This window comes from Pongo pygmaeus, chromosome 20, assembly GCF_028885625.2.
Source record: "Pongo pygmaeus isolate AG05252 chromosome 20, NHGRI_mPonPyg2-v2.0_pri, whole genome shotgun sequence".
Lineage (NCBI taxonomy): Eukaryota > Metazoa > Chordata > Mammalia > Primates > Hominidae > Pongo > Pongo pygmaeus.
The window spans coordinates 48,542,757-48,549,341 of NC_072393.2; the positions used below are offsets into that span (position 1 = coordinate 48,542,757).

Sequence of the window (6,585 nt, forward strand, 5' to 3'; positions counted from 1 at the left end):
ATTTTTAAATTATTTTATTTTATTTTTAAATCTGTAAATATTTTATTTCCATAGGTTTTTGGGGATTTGCTATTTAATTAAATAAGTTCTCTAGGGGCGATTTGTGAGATTTTGGTGCACCCATCACCTGAGCAGTATACACTGAACTCAATTTGTAGTCTTTTATCCCTCACCCCCTTCCCACCATTTTCCCCAAGTCCATTGTATCATTCTTAGATGATACAGAGCTTAGCTCCCACTTATGAGTGAGAACATACAGTATTTGGTTTTCCATTCCTGAGTTACTGAGAATAATAGTCTCCAGTTTCTTCCAGGTTGCTGCAAATGCCATTGTTTAATTCCTTTTATGGCTGAGTAATATTCAATCATATATATATATATATATATATATACACTACAATTTCTTTATCCACTCATTTATAGTTTACATTCGCACCAGCAGTGTAGATGTGTTCCCTTTTCACTGCTTCCACACCAACATCTATTATTTTTATTTATTTATTTTTGAGATGGATGGAGTCTTGCTCTGTCACCCAGGCTGGAGTGCAGTGGCATGATCTTGGCTCACTGTAACTTCTGCCTCCCAGGTTCAAGCCATTCTTCTGCCTCAGCCTCTGGAGTAGCTGGGATTACAGGCATGTGCCACCTCACCTGGGTAATTTTTTTGTATTTTTAGTAGAGACAGGGTTTTACCATGTTGTACACGCTGGTGTCAAACCCCTGACCTTAAGTGATTCACCCACCTCAGTATCCCAAAGTGTTGGGATTACAGGTGTGAGCCACCATGCCTGGCCAACAACTATTATTTTTTCATTTTTTGATTATGAACATTCTTGCAGGAGTAAGGTGATATCACATTGTGGTTTTGATTTGCATTTCCCTGATCATTAGTGATATTGAGCATTTTTTCATATGTTTGTTAGCCATTTCTATGTCTTCTTTTGAGAATTGTTTATTCATGTTCTTAGCTCACTTTTTGATGGGATTGTTTGTTTGTTTGTTTGTTTGCTAATCTGAGTTTCTTGTAGATTCTGGATATTGGTTATCTTTCAGATATATAGATTGTGAAGATTTTCTTTCACTCTGTGGGTTATATGTTTAGTCTGCTGACTGTTGCTTTGCTGTGCAGAAGCTCTTTAGTTTAATTAAGTCTCACCTATTTATTTTTGCTTTTGTTGCATTTGCTTTTGGGTTCTTGGTCATGAACTTTTTGCCTAAGCCAATGTCTAGAAGGGCTTTTCCAATGTTATCTTCTAGAATTTTTATAGTTTCAGGTCTTAGATTTAAGTCCTTGATTCATCTTGATTTGATTTTTGTATAAAGTGAGAGATGGGGATCGAGTTTTATTCTCCTACATTCGGCTTGCCAATTATTTCAGCACCATTTGTTGAATAGGGTGTCCCTTACCCATTTTATGTTTTTGTTTGCTTTGTCAAAGATAAGTTGGCTGTAAGTATTTAGGTTTATTTCTGGGATCTGTATTCTGTTCCGTTGGTCTGTGTGTCTATTTTTATACCAGCACCATGCTGTTTTGGTGACTATGGACTTAGAGTATTGTTTGAAGTCAGGTGATATGACACTACCAGATTTGTTCTTTTTGCTTAGTCTTGCTTTGGCTATGTGGGCTCTTGTTTGGTTCCATATGAATTTTAGAATTGTTTTTTCTAGTTCTGTGAAGAATGATGGTGGCATTTTAATGGGAATTGCATTGAATTTGTAGATTGCTTTTGTTAGCATGGTCATTTTCACGATAATGGTTCTATTCATCTATGAGCATGGGGTGCGTTTTCATTTTTTGTGTCATCTGTGATTTCTTTCAGCAGTGTTTTGTAGTTTTTCTTGTAGAGGTCTTTCACCTCCTTGTTTAAATACATTCCTAGTTATTATTTTTTTATAACTGCTGTCATAAAAGGGGTTCAGTTCTTGATTTGATTCTCTGCTTGGTCACTGTTGGTGTGTAGCAGAGCTACTGATTTGTGCACATTAATTTTGTATACAGAAACTTTGCTGAATTCATTTATCAGTTCTAGGAGCTTTTTGGAGGAGTCTTTAGGGTCTTCTAGGCATACGATTATATCGTCAGCAAACAGAGACAGTTTTACTTCCTCTTTGCCAATTTGGATGCCCTTTATTTATTTCCCTTGTTTGATTGATTTGGCTAGGACTTTCAGTACTCTGTTGAATAAAAGTGGTGAGAGCAGGCATCCCTTTCTTGTTCCCCTGCTCAGAGTGAATGCTTTCAACTTTTTCTCATTCAGTATTGTGTTGGCTGTGGGTTTGTGTGCCAATTTTGCTGAGAGTTTTAATCATAAAATGAGGCTGGATGTTGTCAAGTGCATTTTCAGTGTCTATTGAGAGGATCATGTGATTTTTAAATTATGTTTATGTGGTGTACAACATTTATTGACTTGTGTATGTGGAACCATTCCTGCATCCCTAATATGAAACCTACTTGATCATGGTGGATTATGTTTTTGATGTACTGTTGGATTCAGTTCGCGAGTATTTTGTTAAGAATTTCTGCATCTGTGTGCATCAGGGATATTGGTCTGTAGTTTTCTTTGTTATGTCCTTTCCTGGTTTTGGTATTAGGGTGATACTGGCTTCATAGTATGATTTAGGGAGAATTCCCTCTCTTTCTAGCTTGTGGAATAGTGTCAATTAAATTGGTACCAACTCTTTGAATGTCTGGTAGAATTCAGCTGTGAATCTGTCTGGTCCTGGAATTTGTTTTGTTGTTAATTTTTTAATTATGTTTTCAATCTTGCTGCTTTTTGTTGGTTTGCTCAGGGTTTCTAATTCTTTCTGATTTAATCTAGGAGAGTTTTACATTTCCAGGAATTTATTCATCCCCTCTAGGTTTTCTATTTTATGCACATAAATGTGTTCATAGTACCTTTGAATGATCTTTTGTATTTCTGTGGCGTTGGTTGTAATAGCTCCCATTTCATTTCTGATTGAGCTTATTTGGCTCTTTTCTTTTCTTGGTTAATCTTGCCAATGGTCTATCAATTTTATTTATTTTTCCAAGAAACCAGCTTTACATTTTATTTATATTTTGTGTTATTTTGTTTCAGTTTCATTTAGTTCTGCTCTGATCTTGGTTATTTTCTTTCTTCTGCTGGATTTGGGTTTGGTGTGTTCTTGTTTCTTGAGTTTCTAGAAATGTAACCTTAGATTGTCTATTTGTGCTCTTTCAGTCTTTTTGATATAGGCATTAAAGGCTATGAAGTTTTAGCATGCTCTTTGCTGTATTCCAGATGTTTTGATAGGATGCATCACTATTGTTCCGTTCAAGGAATTTTTAAATTTTCATTTTGATTTCATATTTGACCCAGTGATCATTCAGGAGCAAGTTATTTAATTTCCATGTGTTTGCATGGTTTTGAAGGTTCCTTTTGGAGTTGATTTCCAGTTTTATTCTACTGTTGTCTGAGAGAGTACTTCATATAATTTAAATTTTCTTAAATTTATTGAGACTTGTTTTGTGGCCTATCATATGGCCTATCTTGAAGAAAGTTCCATGTGCTGATGAATAGAATGTATATTTTGTGGTTGTTGGGTAGAATATTCTGTAAATATCTCTTAAGTCTATTTGCTCGAGGACATAGTTTAAATCCATTGTTTCTTTCTTGACTTTCTGTCTTGATGACCTGTCTAGTGCTGTCAGTGGAGTAATGAAGTCCCTCACTATTATTGTGTTACTGTCTATCTCATTTCTTAGGTCTAGTAGTAATAGCTATATAAATTTGGGAGCTCCGGTGTTAGGTGTATATATATTTAGGATTGTGATATTTTCCTGTTGGACAAGTCCTTTTATTATTATATAATGTCCCTCTTTGTGTTTTTTAACTGCTGTTGCTTTAAAGTTAGTTTTTTAAATATAAGAATGGTTACTCCTGCTCACTTTGTGGCCATTTGCATGGGGTGTCTTTTTCTCCCCTTTTACCTTAAGTTTGTGTGACACTTTATGGTTAGGGGAGTCTCTTGAGGGCAGCAATACTTGCTTGGTGAATTACTATCAATTCTGCAATTCTGTATCTTTTAAGTGGAGCATTTAGACCACTGACATTCAATGTTAGTATTGAGATATGAGGTACTGTTCCATTCATCCTACTATTTGTTGCCTGAATACCTTGGTTTTATATATTTATTTATTGTATTTTTGTTTTATAGGTCCTGTGAGATTCATGCTTAAAGAGGTTCTGTTTTGATGTGTTTCCAGGATTTGTTTCAAGATTTGGAGCTCCTTTTAGCAGTTATTGTAGTGCTGGCTTGGTAGTGGCAAATTCTCTCAGCATTTGTTTGTCTGAAAAAGACTATTATCTTTCCTTTATTTATGAACTTTAGTTTTGCTGGATACAAAATTCTTGGCTGATAATTTTTTTTAAGGAGGATGCAGATAGGTATGCATGCTCATTTGAGGTATTCTTCTCTTATTGAAGATTGCTAAAATCACATGTGTTGAAAAGCATTTGGGATTATTTACTTAACTGATGAGTACTCATTTATTTTTGCATTAATTTGATGCCATGTATAAACAATATATAAACATAGGTATGGACATATACATATATGTGATACAACATAGAACATATACATGTGCACATAAAGATAGAGGGAGACAGAAATACTTTAGATTTTTGATTTTAAAACTTTATGCATAGAACCCATAAAACTCACTATTAAAAAAAAGTTGGATTTAAATTGTGCTTTTGTAAATAGAAAAAGTTAACATTTATCTGAGGAAGCCCTTGCTGAGTTTTAGAGAAAGTAGGTAGTAAATTTACATCTCAAAGCACAAAGAGAGAGAGAGAGAAGGAATTTGGGTGTGTTCAAGGAAGATTAAAGATAGATGCCAAGGTAACACAAAAATGATAGAAATTTATAACAGGATTTTATAAGGAGACCAATTTTTTTTACATGCATAGCTTTTATTTTGGTCTCTGTTTTCCAACTGTACTCCAGGAAACACACTACACAGGCTCCCTTCTTAAGTGCTGGTGGGCCACTGCACATGCAGACAGCCCACTTTAAGGGAAGAATCAGGGGAGAAGAGATGCAGACCCCAGAATTATGCCAACATACAAAAGCCTAAGTCAAAGGTCAAACCACACACTTGAAATCTCATCGCCTGTTTGGCCCTGTTTTAAGTGTACTTTACTTTCTTTAATTTCTGCTCTAAAGCTTTTAAACAAACTTTCACTCTTGCTCTAAAACTTGCCTCAGTGTTTTCTTCTGCCTTATGATTCTTAGTTGAATTCTTTCTTCTGAAGAAGCAAGAATTGAGGCTGCTGCAGACTTCTACAGATTTGCTGCCACTAATATACTTTAGTGCCATTCTACGTGATAGACTATATATATATTCTTATATTTATACATAGATATATAATATATGTATTCATAGAGGCCTTGAATCTACATTCTTGCTGCACTTTATGTAAACAATCCAGGTATAAGACTAAAACTTATTTTGGAAATACATTGGTCCCATATGATTTCTATTTCATAAAAATGGGAGACAGGCGGGGGAAAATTATTTTTCAGAAGAAAACAACAGAACAACGGTTATTGAATTTTAGATCTGTTCTTTTTTTTGAATTTTGTTATTTACCTACAATTTGGACTGAATCCTAAATTTTTTCCTGGCTACAAATTTCAAAACTAATGGTTTCTGAATTTTCTTCCATTTTTCTTCCATTTTGGTATATTGTAAATTAAAACTGTGCTTTTAAAATTTTTATCTTTTTTTATTACACTGTTAAGTTCTGGGATACATGTGCAGAACCTGCAGGTTTGTTACATAGGTATACACGTGCCATGGTGTTTTGCTGCACCCATTAACCCATCATCTACATTAGGTATTTCTCCTAATGCTATCCCTCCCCTAGTCCCCCACCCCTAACAGGCCCCAGTGTGTGATGTTCCCCTCCCTGTGTCCATGTGTTCTCATTGTTCAACTCCCACTTATGAGTGAGAACATGCGGTGTTTGGTTTTCTGTTCCTGTGTTAGTTTGCTGAGAATGGTGGTTTCCAGTTTCATCCATGTCCCTGCAAAGGACATGAACTCATCCTTTTTTATGGCTGCATGGAATTCCTTGGTGTATATGTACCACATTTTCTTTATCCAGTCTATCATTGATAGGCATTTGGGTTGGTTCCAAGTCTTTGCTATTGTGAATAGTGCTGCAATAAACATATGTGTGCGTGTGTCTTTTTAGTAGAATGATCTATAATCCTTTGGGTATATACCCAGTAATGGGATCACTGGGTCAAATGGTATTTCTTGTTCTAGATCCTTGAGGAATCGCCACACCATCTTCCACAATGGTTGAACTAATTTACACTCCCACCAACAGTGTAAAAGCATTCCTGTTTCTCAACATCCTCTCCAGCATCTGTTGTTTCCTGACCTTTTAATGATCACCATTCTAACTGGCATGAGATGATATCTCATTGTGGTTTTGATTTGCGTTTCTCTAATGACCAGTGATGATGAGCTTTTTTTCATATGTTTGTTGGTCACATAAATGTCTTATTTTGAGAAGTGTCTGTTCATGTGCTTTGCACACTTTTTGATGGGGT

At 35.4% G+C, this 6,585-nt stretch overlaps 1 pseudogene; it reads left to right on the top strand.

The window, feature by feature from the left end:
- LOC129019891 (small ribosomal subunit protein eS10-like) overlaps window positions 1-6,585 on the top strand; it is a 482,677-nt pseudogene that overhangs the window by 31,500 nt on the left and 444,592 nt on the right.